The 13895-nt window shown below is 38.0% G+C and overlaps 1 protein-coding gene across 4 annotated transcripts in view; it reads left to right on the top strand.

Moving 5' to 3' along the window:
• LOC122804151 (pleckstrin homology domain-containing family G member 3-like) overlaps positions 1–13895 on the top strand; it is a 1602862-nt gene that overhangs the window by 98332 nt on the left and 1490635 nt on the right. For 2 of the 4 annotated variants that reach the window (XM_044073836.1, XM_044073838.1), the window contains exon 2: positions 8501–8749. The exons of 1 other annotated variant lie outside the window; for it this stretch is intronic. The gene's annotated coding sequence lies outside the window, so the exon portion shown is untranslated. The remainder of the gene's footprint in view (positions 1–8500; positions 8750–13895) is intronic. One more of the 4 variants, XM_044073837.1, reaches the window with a different exon arrangement.

Below are 13895 nucleotides of genomic sequence, written 5' to 3'. Positions count from 1 at the left end.
TATAGTGAGGGCATGTTTGTGATGTGTGTGAGGTAGTGAATGTGTGCCAGACTTCACTATAATTATATGTAACCCCAGATAAAGACAGAGTGTAACCAGCAGTGCATAATATGAATGCATACACATTCCCAGAAAAAACAGCAAAAATGATAATTCTCTTTTATTCATAAGTGAAACCTCCACCAAGGGGAAACAATAGGTGACCATGGTTTTGCTCATACAGAAACTCCTTCATGGTTATAGCTCGGTAGAGCATAATGTGCTTTATTGAAATGCATGTTAAAGTGATCAGTTTGCTGAGTGCTGAAAATGTTGTCAAAAATCAGTTTATGTGGAAGTAGATTGCAGAGCCGTACCTTGTAATACCTTCTATATGAAGATGTGAGGGCATAGCTTGTGCTAGTACCTTCTAATTGAAGATGTGAGGACATTCTTTTTTTCCCTTTTATTACCTCCCAGTTGGTCTTCATCACTTATTTCAGAGCCTTCTTCTGTTTCCTCTCTAATTTTTTCTCCTCCAATTTTTCTTCTATTGCTACTACTTCCAAATTTTTTTCATTTTCTTTTTCCTTTTCCTTACTGTTGTTTTCATTTTTGCAATCCATCTATAAATGTCTAATTTTGTTATATTTATAACATTTCAATTCATGTTTTTTGCATCATGTCCCGTTTCCCCACAAATGTATCATTTTCTTTTGTCACAGTTACTTACGTTTTCCATTAAAATCAACATGTTTTGGGTTGTCCCAGTATTTTACAACACACCTATTCACCTCCACATTTATCATAGGTGTGTACTAGGCTAATGGCTCTGGGGCCATACAAGCCTAGCCACAGGATTACCCTGGCATCGTGCCACCCGACTTTAGTTCCTGGTGCCTCTGTTGCGTAGAGCCAGTGGAGTGATCACTGGGGTGAATTTTCTGTTTCCCATCCACTCATCAAGATTTCTCTTGAAGAGGGTCAGCGAGGTGCTCTGCTTGACATTTATGGGAAGTCTGTTCCATAGCATGGGCAGTCTCTGGGTTATGAACCTGTCCCTCCAGCATGTTCTTTTGATTGTGATAATGAGGTTGAGGTCTCTGGAGTGTGTGGTGTGGAGGGATTGGGGTTTCTTTAGATGTAGCATTTCTAACCGAGCTGGGTCATACATGGTTTTGTAAGTCAAGCAGAGATCGCCTCTAAGCAGGTAATATAAGACAGAAAATAGTTGGAGTTTTCTGAGTCTGTCCATATAGGACAAGTGTTTAAGGCCTAGGATCCTCTTTGTGAGGTACGTGTGTGGCCTCTCCAGTTGTTGCAGGTGTCTAGTGAGGTACATGCCAAATGGGGCATTGTACTTGGATGATTGGGCTAATGAGGGAAGAGTAGAGGGACACAATGACCTCTTTCTTCCTGGATGCAAAACCCTTAGTAATGAGATGTGCCACATAGAAGGACTTTCAGACCACAGTGGCAATGTGGTGATCAAAAGAGAGGTAGCTGTCAACCTGTGTTCCCAGATCTCTTATAACACCTTCTGTGTTCAGTGGACTGCCATCAATGTGGCAATTTATGGGAGTTGGGTTTTTCCCAAAGGGGATGATGACACATTTTTGGCATTTCTGACACCAGTCATTGGTCTCAGTGAGGCCATTCTGTAGTATTTCAACATCACTTGGGGAGTTAATAATAGCTCCCAACTTGCAGTTGTCTGTGAACTTTGTCAGCCAGAGTCCCTTTGTGTTGGCCTGGACTTCAGAGAAGTAGATACCAAATGGAAGAGGACCCAGGACCGGACCCTGTTGGACTCCACTCGTGACTAGTCAGCAGTCTGACTTGGAGTCAGCTACTTCACACTGTGGGTTCTGTCTTTGAGCCAGTTTGCAACCCACCTAGTGATATAGGGGTTGATGCCAAGCTTAGTGAGTTTTTTCTATGATTCCTGAGTGGGGAATGGTATCAAAAGCCTTGGCCAGATCAGGGTAGGCTGTATGAACCACCTTGCCTTCATCCACGGTTCTGGTGACTGACTCATAGTTGAGCAGGCATGATCTATCCTTCACAAAACCAAACTGTGTGGTTCCAGAGTTTGGAGATTCCCTCTATCCTTTTTTATTAGGTCCATGATGATGTGTTCCATAGCTTTGCATATCAAACTCATCAGGCTAATGGGGCGATAGTTCCCAGGGTTTGTAGTCGCTCCTCCTTTGTGGAGAGGGATGACTGTAGCAGTGCGCCATTCGGTAGGGACAAAGCCTGAGGTGAGGCTGTGATTGAATAGGGCACACAGGTGAGGTGCCAGTTCACTCTGTAGTTCATGTAGAACACAACCAGGGATATTGTCAGGTCCCATAGAAGCTGTATTCTTGGCCTTGGACAGTGCTGTTTTAATCTGTTCAGCAGTAATACTGGGTGCCTGGCAATATTTTTTTTTTTTGCAGGGGCAAAGATCCCAAGTCTCAGCATGAAAAAGCAGTTATGTGTAATTTTTCTCTTTCTAGTTTTAACACAGTATTACAATCCCAGCCACTAGTCCATAAACCCCTTTTGTCATAAACTTTTGCAGTGTCCAGTACTTCTTTACATAAAGCTTTCAAATAAACTTTTGCAGTGTCCAGTACTTCTTTACATAAAGCTTTCAAATGTCCTTTCAAAGTCTTTCCTTCTCTCTCTGCTAAATGCTTTTATCACATAAAGATTCCATGGGTTATGTTCTCCAAGAAATTTCCATTGAAAAACAGTCTCAAGTATAATGTCACAAAATGTGTCTTTGTTAAACAAAATGTGTCTTTGTTAATGAGAATAAATGCTCTTACCTTGTGCATTTACACCCAAAGGAGTTATTAAATTGTCCCACACTTAATACTTGTCCATTTTTGTGTCTTCTTTGCTTTGAATCTTTGCTACTTACTTTTGTTTTTCATTTTCTTCTGCCTTTTTTTCTGCTTTCTTTTACTTTCTCTGTATACGTTTTCTTTTCCATCTCACCACTATTCTTCAGGGTTGTCTCTGCATCCTCCTTTTGTATTTTCTCCATAATATCCCCACAGGAAACATCTACTTCATTTTCTGACTCGCTCTGCAGCACCAATTTTTAAAGTAAATCATCCCTCCTCAAGGGTTCTAATTATACATCCATCATTTGCTGAGTCATCTTCATCTAACAGGTTTCTTTGAAACATTTCCTCACAATCCTGCACACATTCTTTGAACTCAGTATTTGCTTTCATGTTCATTTCTTTCACTACTCCATCATCTCCTTTTCTCTCCATCTACCTCCCTGTTTCTCTGTGCTGTCTCTGTGCCTGGAATGAAAACAGGCAATGTTCCTCCAAAATGGGTCCCACTCACAACAGTGATGAGTATGTAACGTTCCCTGATGCCCTGGCCAAATTTCTTATATAGATACCACTTTGGGCCTCCTCTGAAAAAAGAGGCCACTAATCCAGTGGTACTAACCCATCAATAAATAGTAAATAAAATAAAATCAGTCTGGTGTGAGTTGCTGTTTATACTGCAATCTGCTGTCAAGTGTTGTTCACCAAAGGTGATAATGCTACAGTTTTCTGTATTTAGTGTGAACCTCTTTCTGATACACCACTAACTTGCTTGATTTAGCCCAGCTGTAGTAACATGATATCACATGCTAAGTAATGACAAAACACAGCTTGCAGTCATTGGCAAATTTAGTTAGCCATATGTGTGGGTTAGTGGTTTGGAGATGCATGAAGTAGCTACCACAGAAGGGGTCCTAGTGCTGATCCCTGAGGAATGCTACTAGTCTTCTTTCTGAGGTGGCACCTACTAGTATGATTACATGGGTTCTGTAATAAGTCAATTTATCTGTCTAACAACATAAAGGTCTACATTTAAACTGTTAAGCTTATTTACATTTCTAGCATGGGGCATAATGTCAGAGGCTTTGACCTGGTCCAGGTAAACTGTATGAGCTGTAGTGACTTTCTCAAAGAAGCTTACTAAATTGAGTAGTCATGCTCTCCCTTTGACAAAGTCATAATATTGCAGTTCTAGAGCAAAAGATTTTTTACATGAAATCAGATATAATGCATTGATTAGCTTTGCAGATTAGGCTTGTTAGGTGTTGATGCGTCTGACGCCACTTTATTGCTGAGTAGATTAAGAAGGCAAACAACACCAAAAGCGGAAAAAAACAAGAATGCCTGGCAGGTAGCACAGAGGGTTAAGGCTATGAGCTGTTATCGAGATACTTCCTGTAGTCCTGGGTTTGATTTACTGAGCATTATTTGCTTACCGTGTGACTGAGTAAGTTGCTTTTAACCAGATAGTGCTCTGGGCTGTTTGGGAAATTGGGCTTGGTCTCCTGGACTGCATGCCTTGTAACTTCCTGTAAACCTGTGAATGACAATAATGTGCGTGCTACTGACGGAACAAAAACAGAGACACTATTTACTAATGAGGTAAGGATAAATGCCAGAAAGACATTCTGTATTCTGATTATGAACGTTTATAAATATTACATAGGTAACTAATTCTTTTTATAACAGATATGAGAATCATCACAGAAGTCATAAATTCAGGGCAACAGAGTAGAAAGTTAAATAGTTTAGAAGAGGAAAAGAAATCTGCATCTACGTTAATGTTACATACTTCTGTGTTATTTTCCTTTCACAAAAACTGTGTATATAATTTTGCTGCTTATAAAATGTGTAGAATATAAAAATAATGTAATAATGCTGAGAATTTTAATTACTTTGAAAATACAAGAACAAGACCATCTATCAGTTCAAGCACATTTTGTAATTTCTTTGTATAAGTTTCTGTAGCTGTTTGGATGTTTAACAAGAAACAGGCAAACCACCAGCTGGTAAACGTAAACTGTTCCACCAGACAAGTAAAGGTAGCAGCAAAGAAAAATATGGTAGCAGTTGTACGAAGTATAGCTCCAGACCACATAAAGTAAACCAAGAACTTTAATATTCGGTAAGCACTTTCACCACTGTCCGTGCCTTTTTCAGACCATATACAAATATAAAAACGCACAATGAGGTTTATAAAGCTGTCCCTGTATACCTCATTAACCTGAAAGACCACTCCCAGTCAATCAAGCTACTATAGACACACCCTCTTTTAAAAGCATCAGTACATTCATCGACATTATACTTAGTATTACTTTTAAAAGTCTGTTTCACCAGTCAAAGCCTTCATAGGCATCTACAAGCAATTACTAGTTGGAAATATTTCAGAACATTGCTTCTATCAGCAGCATTTCAAATGCAATATATTATGCTAAGCATCATTATTTAAACAACAATGATACTGAAAGTCTCTGTTCATTATATATTCTTTGCTAGATTTATGTTGCTCTCTGTTATCTGCTTTGCTTCAGATATATGCTGTTACTTAAAAATTATTACAATAACACATATAGGTCCAGCCTTCTATACATTCCTACTTCTAACAGTGTAAATAGAGCTACAGTTTAAAATGCAAGCAAGTTACCCATGCAATGTGTTCAAACTCCATTTTAAAACTCAAATTCTTCCCATCACATTTTCGACTGTTAAACTTGTCCAGCGAGTGTGTTCCACTTAAGATATACTTATATTACACCCTTGTTGTGTTATATTCCATTTCCAAAAGTTAGAAATGAAAAAAGTGTGTTTGTCGTCATTGCAGCTCCTCTGTGCATGCGCAATGATGTCATCACACTCGACAGATGCTCTGTTTATTTCTTCCCACTTTCTTCATTTAATTACAATAGACAACCAAGCATTATAAAATATATGTCATTGCTAAATGATTTAGAATACACCAAGTCACAAATTCATATATATATGTAAGCAGTTTTAAACAAGGAAGGTTTATGCTTTTTCCCATAGAAACAAATCATACTGTTACATTTCTGTCGTTCACATGTCAGTCAGATATATATAATATAAACACTCGACACATTGTATGGATACATCAAGGCTCACCTTCAAACAAATATAATAGACATAACTTTATACCTCTGGGCAACCCATTCAAACCATAGAATATATATTCTATGGATAATAATAGTTCAATACATATATATAGGCAATTTAGTGCAAATATATATGTCACCAGTATGTATAAAAAACAGGACTAATTACATGTTATTGTCTTACATATAGACCCCCAATATATACTTTATATGACACTCAGAGCATTATATTGCTATTTACCAAAAGCATTTTTACACAGTTATATAGTACTTTAGATATAGTGTCCTTTATATGAATAAGGTCTTCCAATAGCTGTTTAAAGATGGATAGATGCTTTGGTATAAGTATATGTTAAATAGATATAACTCTGTGTATAGTTATACATCTATATGATAAAACACTTACAGATATCATATATAGAATGAGAAGGTGATTCTAATATAGCAAATAAATTATGCATAGTTGTAAAAATATGCACCGTACAAATAATCGCTCACATCATACTATTTGTGTAATAAATGTATTATACACTGACAATATCACTGCTTTTATGATGGATAAACTCTATCCTCAAGTATATTAAACATATGGTATTTCATAAAGTAAGATAAATACTCAACTCTTGTTTTTAGCAGTCTTGTCATAGATAGCCCATATATTTACAAACATATTTGGATAAATGATGTTACGACAGGTTGGGTAAAATTCTACTGTGTTCTTACTTGTTGTGTCTTTCGGCTTATCCCGGTTAGGGGTCGCCACAGTGGAATTCCGGTCCGCTAATGTTTGGTAGTGGATTTTTATGTGCCGAGTTACCAGCCCTGACGCACAACCTTCAGCGAAGGCACGCCCATTCACGCATGCCTCCACACAAAAGACGCTCTAGCTGAGAATTGAACGGGACAACGTCTTGCTGTGAGGCGACAACGCTACCGCAGCACCACTACCACGGATCTACTATTAAATATAATATGTATCATTATTTTCTAGGTATCCCTCGTGCGTCTGAAGCACTTTTAATGGATACTTTACCATTCAGCCCCTTCTCCTTATCTGCTCTAATTCTGAGTATCCATCTGAGCTCAGTTCTTTCTGTCAGATTCTTAGCCTTTGCCCTATAATAACTTCTTCTAATGCTATAAAATTAAAGTCCTGGTGCTTTAGACGCATGAGGGATTGACTGGCTTAGTTAATGGCACTATTTATCATAAAGTTAATAATGGTGTGTTGGCACTGTAGAGATATCATTACCACCCTATCCTCCCCTGAAAATACTGTGTGTGTTATTGTGCAAAATAGTGTTGGTCAAATTTCCATTGCTAATAGTAAAATTTCACTGGAAAACCTTAGGCTTAGCCTGAAACGAGTGAAATTCTGTGGAGCCAGTGTCTATAACTTTAATCTGCAGTTGTACGGCATAAAGTTTAGATTTGGCAGGTGTTTGCTGTTAACCCAGGAAGCACTATTCATTTCTCTTATATTCATAAGACAGAGATTAACCCTCCTGTATTATTTAATGGTCAGTGTTGTAGATTGTGAGACCATAGCACCTGCCAGATATGAATTGTTGGTTAAGAGGTTAGATGTAAAAGCCATATCTCTGCATCTGATACCCCTATATTTGGCATTTGGGTAGGGTCACGCTCAGCAGTAATCTATTTTATGCTAAAAGTTACCATAGAGAATAACATTCATCAGTCCATTCATCTTCTGGTGTTCTTCCTAGAAAATGTCAATCAAGGAGAACTTTTCTTCAGTGGTGTGGACCTGTACAGTCATTTGAGATTTTACACCAAGATGATGGGCATTATTTACAAACACATCCATCTGTTTATCTGTATCCATAGCAAGGTGGTTGATTGCGTACAGTTTTGCTACAATAAATATAATGGGTCTGTTGCTACATTGCCAAAAGTTAATTTAGCTAGAGCAATTGCTACATGCATTTTTTTTCTGAAATGATTGATGCCATCTGTGCTTCATCTGCTTTTAAATCTGTCAAGACTTTTGCAAGGTGCAACAATCTGCATGTGATGTCCAGGTCTTTATTTGGGGTCCACTGTAATTAGGGATATATATTCCCATTGGGGAATGACCCAAGGTCATTTGTTTGGGACTCCCACATGCTTTACAAAGGATGGAACTCCTGTTAGTTACAAAGATGATGTATTTTACAGTAACAATAGATATGGAAGAAGAAGCTCACATTCTGTAACACTTTGACCTAGTTGTCTAGAATTTATATTTCTCCTTTTATTCTAGACGCTGCCATACTTCACACCAGAATGTGGAGAGGCTTGGCACTGTTCTACATAATGGAATCAGAGAGGACGCTTGGCAGTTTGGGAATGTTTTATGTGCTGATTAATTCTAATTCCTTCCCACCTTAATCCTCTTGTTATGAATGACGGACCTACTTGTTACAGTTCTGCCATAATGGAATGTACTTTCATTTACAGAGTGTTAAGTATTCAGAAGGCCTTAGCAGATGTATTACTTAAATATTAGTTTGGGAAATGTAGCTTTTCCTTAAAAAAAAGCTCTTATCACAGCCTTTTTTTTTTTTTTAGAGCTAAAGACTCCTTGATGGGTGTTTTGTATTTGATTTACAGCATTGATATGAAGCAATGTTGCAGTGCATTTGTTGGAAGGCGTGTTACAGATGCACCAGAATCTTCTTTGGGATTGCTTTCATAAAATACCCGTCGAAGAACAAATAACTTTGAAAAGCAACTACCCGTGTTGTACATAACCATGGAAAGAACTGAACTACAGAAGAGGAACCTTCTGCTTAATGGCTACAATATAAGGGTCTACATGTAAGTTCTGTTGGGTTTTTTTGGGCGGGGTGGGATACTACTATTTGCCTGCAGTCTTGAAGTCACTCTCCTCTGATGAAAAATTCAGTTAGTATATGGAAGGAGAGTCCAAGTTCTTTATGGAGAAGGAATATGTTCCTCTATTGTAAAGTCTGTTTTTCATTCTGTCTGTAATATCACATCAAATTTAGGTAAGCATGTAGGCAACTGCCTATCCAATGTCAGATTAAACCAGATTTTTTGCAATATATTTTTTAATTAACTCTGTTTCCATTTTGCTGTGTAGTAACATAATGGAAAAGGCAGGTGCCCTGGTAGCCAGTGTTTGGTTATGAGCTCAAAAACATAGGTATATAAATATACTATTCCAGCAGATTGGAAGTAACAGATCATAGGTTAAATCTTTTCACCAGCCATAAGGCAATGCACCATCTAGTAATCAGTTTTAAAGTCACAGGGAGCATTTCTTGCAGACGTTTCTGCGGAGTCAGAACTATTCAGTGGTATTGCAGAGAGAAATCAACTGAAAATTGGACAAAATATTAAGAGGCACACAGAGGCATTAGCTGATGCTCAGTGGTAACCCCACTGTGATTTATAAATTAAATATAAGAAATATTTTTTGTCCAGGATGGATTGTTGTGCAAAGGAAAAATTATGTTGTATAATGTAGGTATTCAGGAAGCTTTTGCAGACAAATGGCTTATGGTGAAATTGCATTCCCTAGCTGAAATTAATTTGCCATGTATTTCTTATTCAGCACTAAAGGTTTATTGCTAAGCATACGTATTGGTTAACATTTTGTAGTAGTTTTATCACTAGAATTTTTCAGATATACTGGAAGCATGTGTAAGACTATTTTGATAAAACACTGTTCAAAAACTATGAACTTTGAAATGCAGCTACACATTTTACACATAATCCAGGAGAGAGGTATTCTACTTACAGGTCAAAACATGCAACAAGATGTTGGTTTACATCTCCAGCAGTCTTAACTGATGAAGTGTCTCTACATGACTTTAGTTTGCTTAGAAGAAGGTGTTCATTGCTTGCAGTTTCTTTCATAGTCAGAACATGATGTAAGCTACTAAGTCATTTTAGGAGACACATTCATGTATAGTCCTGTCTTTGTTTCGGGAGAATTCTTTGCACTGCCTTTCATATCTCAGAATATGAAATAAGATATTGATTTAATGCTTTTTGCAGTCTCTTTCTGAAACAGTTTTGTTTTTTTGTGGGGTATGTTTGCTTGCACTGATTCAGTGAGCATGAAATATGAAGTAAACATCAAAAATTAAGAATGATTTGCATCTGAGAATTAAGTACTGACTTAATGCTGTTGACAGTGCCTTGTTACTAAAGGTACGTATGCTTTTTTCTGGGGCTGTTGGCTTTCAATGACTATGTCAAACATCAGTCCAGGAAACAAATCACTTTCACTCTTTGGGCATTCTGGACTGTTGGCGTGTGTGTGTGTGTGTGTGTGTGTGTGTGTGTGTGTGTGTGTGTGTGTGTGTGTGTGTGTGTGTGTGTGTGTGTGTGTGTGTGTACGCTTCTTTTTTGTTTGGGAAGGGAGTTCTGTTCACTTACACTTTTTCATAGGTCAGGCCATGTAATAAGTTGTTTATGTAATGTTCTTGGTAGTCTGTACTGCTGAAGTGACTGTGCGTGTTTTTTTTTTTTCTGTATAAAACATGGGTGCTGTTTGCTTGCACTGGCTAGATCAGCTGAATGCAGCCATTCTGATTCTGTTCATCTTGTTGCGTAATTTAATAAATGGTACATATTTAATAACCTGAATGAAAAGGAAATGCATTGCTCCATGTTTCATTTCTCAGGAATTCAGTAAGATTTGATATGGATAGTGTTGTTGCCTCACAACAAGAGGGCCTCTGATTTGATTCTCAGCGGCGCCTTCTCTGCAGAGTCTGCATGGCCTCCCTGTGTTCACGTGGTTTTTTTTTCCAGGTGCTAAAGTTTCTTCTCACATTCCAAAGACACGTAGTAGGTGGATTAGGTACTCTAAATTGGCCGTATATATATATATATATATATATATATATATATATATATATATATATATATATATACATACATATATACATATGTGTGTGTGTCTGTGATCCAACATGAATATTGTGAGCATATACAGATGACATGGCTATATGATACTTGCAATAAAAAGACTAGCACTATTGCAGTGCTTCTTGTTTTTTTGTATTTTGTCAACAGCTTAGATTGTGCAAATCTTACCTTAACTCTTGAGTTTTATTTAACCACACTCTGAAGCATTCACATTCAACCTTGCTGAAGAACTGTTCTTTTTACTTCCTGTTCCTGTGGTATTACATACAGTGTAAGGAGTTTTGTGTCTTTAAATGGAAAAGGAATGATAATAAATTAGCCGATGGCAGTATATAAATAATTTACTTCTGTCTGTCTCCCTGGAAAACACAAGGCAGAGGGTTTAACATTTGAATAAATTTGAATTTTCCCGAGACAAAGGTATAACTTTAATACGAATACAGACTCTTTCAGTTCAGCATGCTAGAGCCATAAGCAGAAGCAGTTCAAGACAAGACACTTCCACATTCCTGTGGGCTAAGGGTAGGCAAGAATAGAAGCAGATGTTTATGACTTAGCATCACAAGAGAAACCCTAAAAACAAGAGGTGTGCTACTTCAAAAACTAAGCAGACACAGCTATGTTTAAAGCAGGTATCAGTCACGGCAAAGGAGTAAGGCACATGGTGACTACTGGCAAATTCCACAAGGCTATGACCTACATGGGTAGCACACAGAAATTCTAAGTAAGGAAAACAGCAAAGGCATAGACAAGATAATTACCCTAGGAAGAGAACACAAGGCTGTGTCAGCTGGCTGAATCTCTTCCTTTAACACCTTATGGCCTTATGATGGGTTGATATTTTTTAGGACATCTTTTCTAAGCACTCTGTGTGGGGCATTCACAACCATAGATGTCACAGAACCAAGAAAGATGTCATGGCAACCCATAGCCTTTGTGGTATGCTGCATCAGAGTAACAGACGATAAGGAAGGTACCTGCACAAAGGGGGAAATCAATATGGTGTCAACCCTCAACAAGTCAGCACAAGGACAGTGTCCTAGGGATGGCATTATTAAACAACACAAGGCATAAGGCATAAGCAAGGTACATTTCTCTGCCACCATTAGGTCATTCAGAAAATATCGATTCAGGACAGCTGTGTGCAAGGCAGAAAAGTACATGTATGTAGATGTTGTGGCCACATGGGTAGCACAAAGACTTTTAGGCAGTGAAAATATTAAAGGGATAATAAAGACAAGTCCTTGCAGAATAGGACAAATGGTGAACTGACCAAAACTCTCTAACACCTTATGGCCAGTGAACACACTTGGGTCTGGTGCAGCATAACTTGCACTGTGAAGCACACAACTTTAAAAAACTGGGCATTGGGAATGTACAGCTTCCAAGGTACAGTTATGTGACCAGCTGCTTTAACAGTTTTTTTCCTGTTTGTACTTGGCTGCTGCCAGCAATGAACAGCTGAAAGGAAGGTAGCTCATTCTTAACTTAAAATATTGAAACAATGGCTTCAGCGAAGAAGAATGGATGTCATCTTAGGTTTCAAGAATAAACACATAACCATATAATGGAAAGATGTTTTTCACATGAAATGACCAACTTAGGGCAGAGCTGGAATGGAATAGAAAGTAATGGCCACCCCAGAAACAGTTGTACTGTATTAGTGGTTCTGTCTGGTATGGAAGGTAGGATGACCCAGGGAGAGAGGCAGGCAAGGCAAAATAGCCTTGGGTATGTCTGGCAAGCCTATGAAATTTAGGTGTGAGGTGAAATAATTCCCTTTCTAGTGGGCAGTAGAAGGGTTTAAAAGTAGATGTATTTGTGGTAAGAAGAATGGCTGACTGCAGTGGCCATTGTAATGCCTATCTATATATTAGGGTAAATTAACCAGATGGATGTTGCATGGCTAGAGTTCATTTATTAAAGGAGAACAACGGGATATGATCTAGCATTTCTCAACTTTTCTACAGTTTTCCTCCCTGTTTCCCAATGTCACTGAAAACAATGAACAGTTCAGCATTTTAAATATAGCCAGTCTGCTTTTCTCAAGTACTATAGTGTCTTACCATACTGAAAATGCTTGGCTTTTAGTAAACAAATCTTGCTCCCTAGAAAACTTGCTGTTGTCTCTAAGATGATGATGTCAGGACTGCTACAAACTAGCCATAGTCTTATTCCACGTTCCCTCACACAGGGTTACATCGGCACAACACTGTTTGCATTCTACTGTAAAACATGCAAAGACCCACCCATTCTGTGATGTCACAGCTACACAGCCCCCCCCCCACACACACACCCTAAAAGCAGCGGTGTTCAATCCGGAACTTCTTTTCTACGTCTGTGTTGCCTACAGATTTTATTTTGCTGTCGGACCTTCTTACGGCTGGTCTCCATCAGATAGTGTCAGTTCTGATCTTCTACTAAAAGTTTCCTAAGGTGAGATTTTGAACTGTTATTCCACGTGGTATTTTGCTGTGATGGCTTTGCATCACAGTTTGTGTTTGTTGTAAATGCATTTTCTGTTACCCAGAAGATTACAGTCAGAAATGGGAGCCGTTATTCTTTGGAGCTGCCTTGCTTAGTCTGCAATTTGTTGCTATTTATTGTATTTTTATTTTTACTTTGGGATTGAATTTGCTTTCCTAAAACATGTTCTGTTCACTTATATCACTGCATTCATTCATTATTGCCAGATGTTACACTTTCCTTTGAGCTAGTCTGCAAAAAGTTAATTTGGGTGCCAAACCTTTTAATGCCTGTGTGAGTTTATTTCTGCAAACTGCTGTTTTCTTAATTTTCTAACTCACTGTGTGTTATAGTTCATTAAAAAGAAAAACACAAAGGACATGGTAGAAAGTGAGTTAGGCTTATAGAGTACAGCTTTTTTTACACAAATAGGAAGCAACTGCATTGTTCTTGGAATGAAACCGCTAACTACTGAAGTGTCCTGTTTCCTCCTAACAGCTGTTAAAGCAGCAAATAAATTCCTTAGTGATAATTTGAGTGGGGGAAGATACAGTAAAATATGTTAGTGTTGTCTTTGCACTGAAAGACTAACAGT

The sequence above is a fragment of the Protopterus annectens genome, chromosome 6.part0 (assembly GCF_019279795.1).
Source record: "Protopterus annectens isolate FY-2018-M chromosome 6.part0, PAN1.0, whole genome shotgun sequence".
Lineage (NCBI taxonomy): Eukaryota > Metazoa > Chordata > Ceratodontiformes > Protopteridae > Protopterus > Protopterus annectens.
Note: the sequence above shows the minus strand (reverse complement) of the source record. Positions and strands in the feature narration are given on the sequence as shown.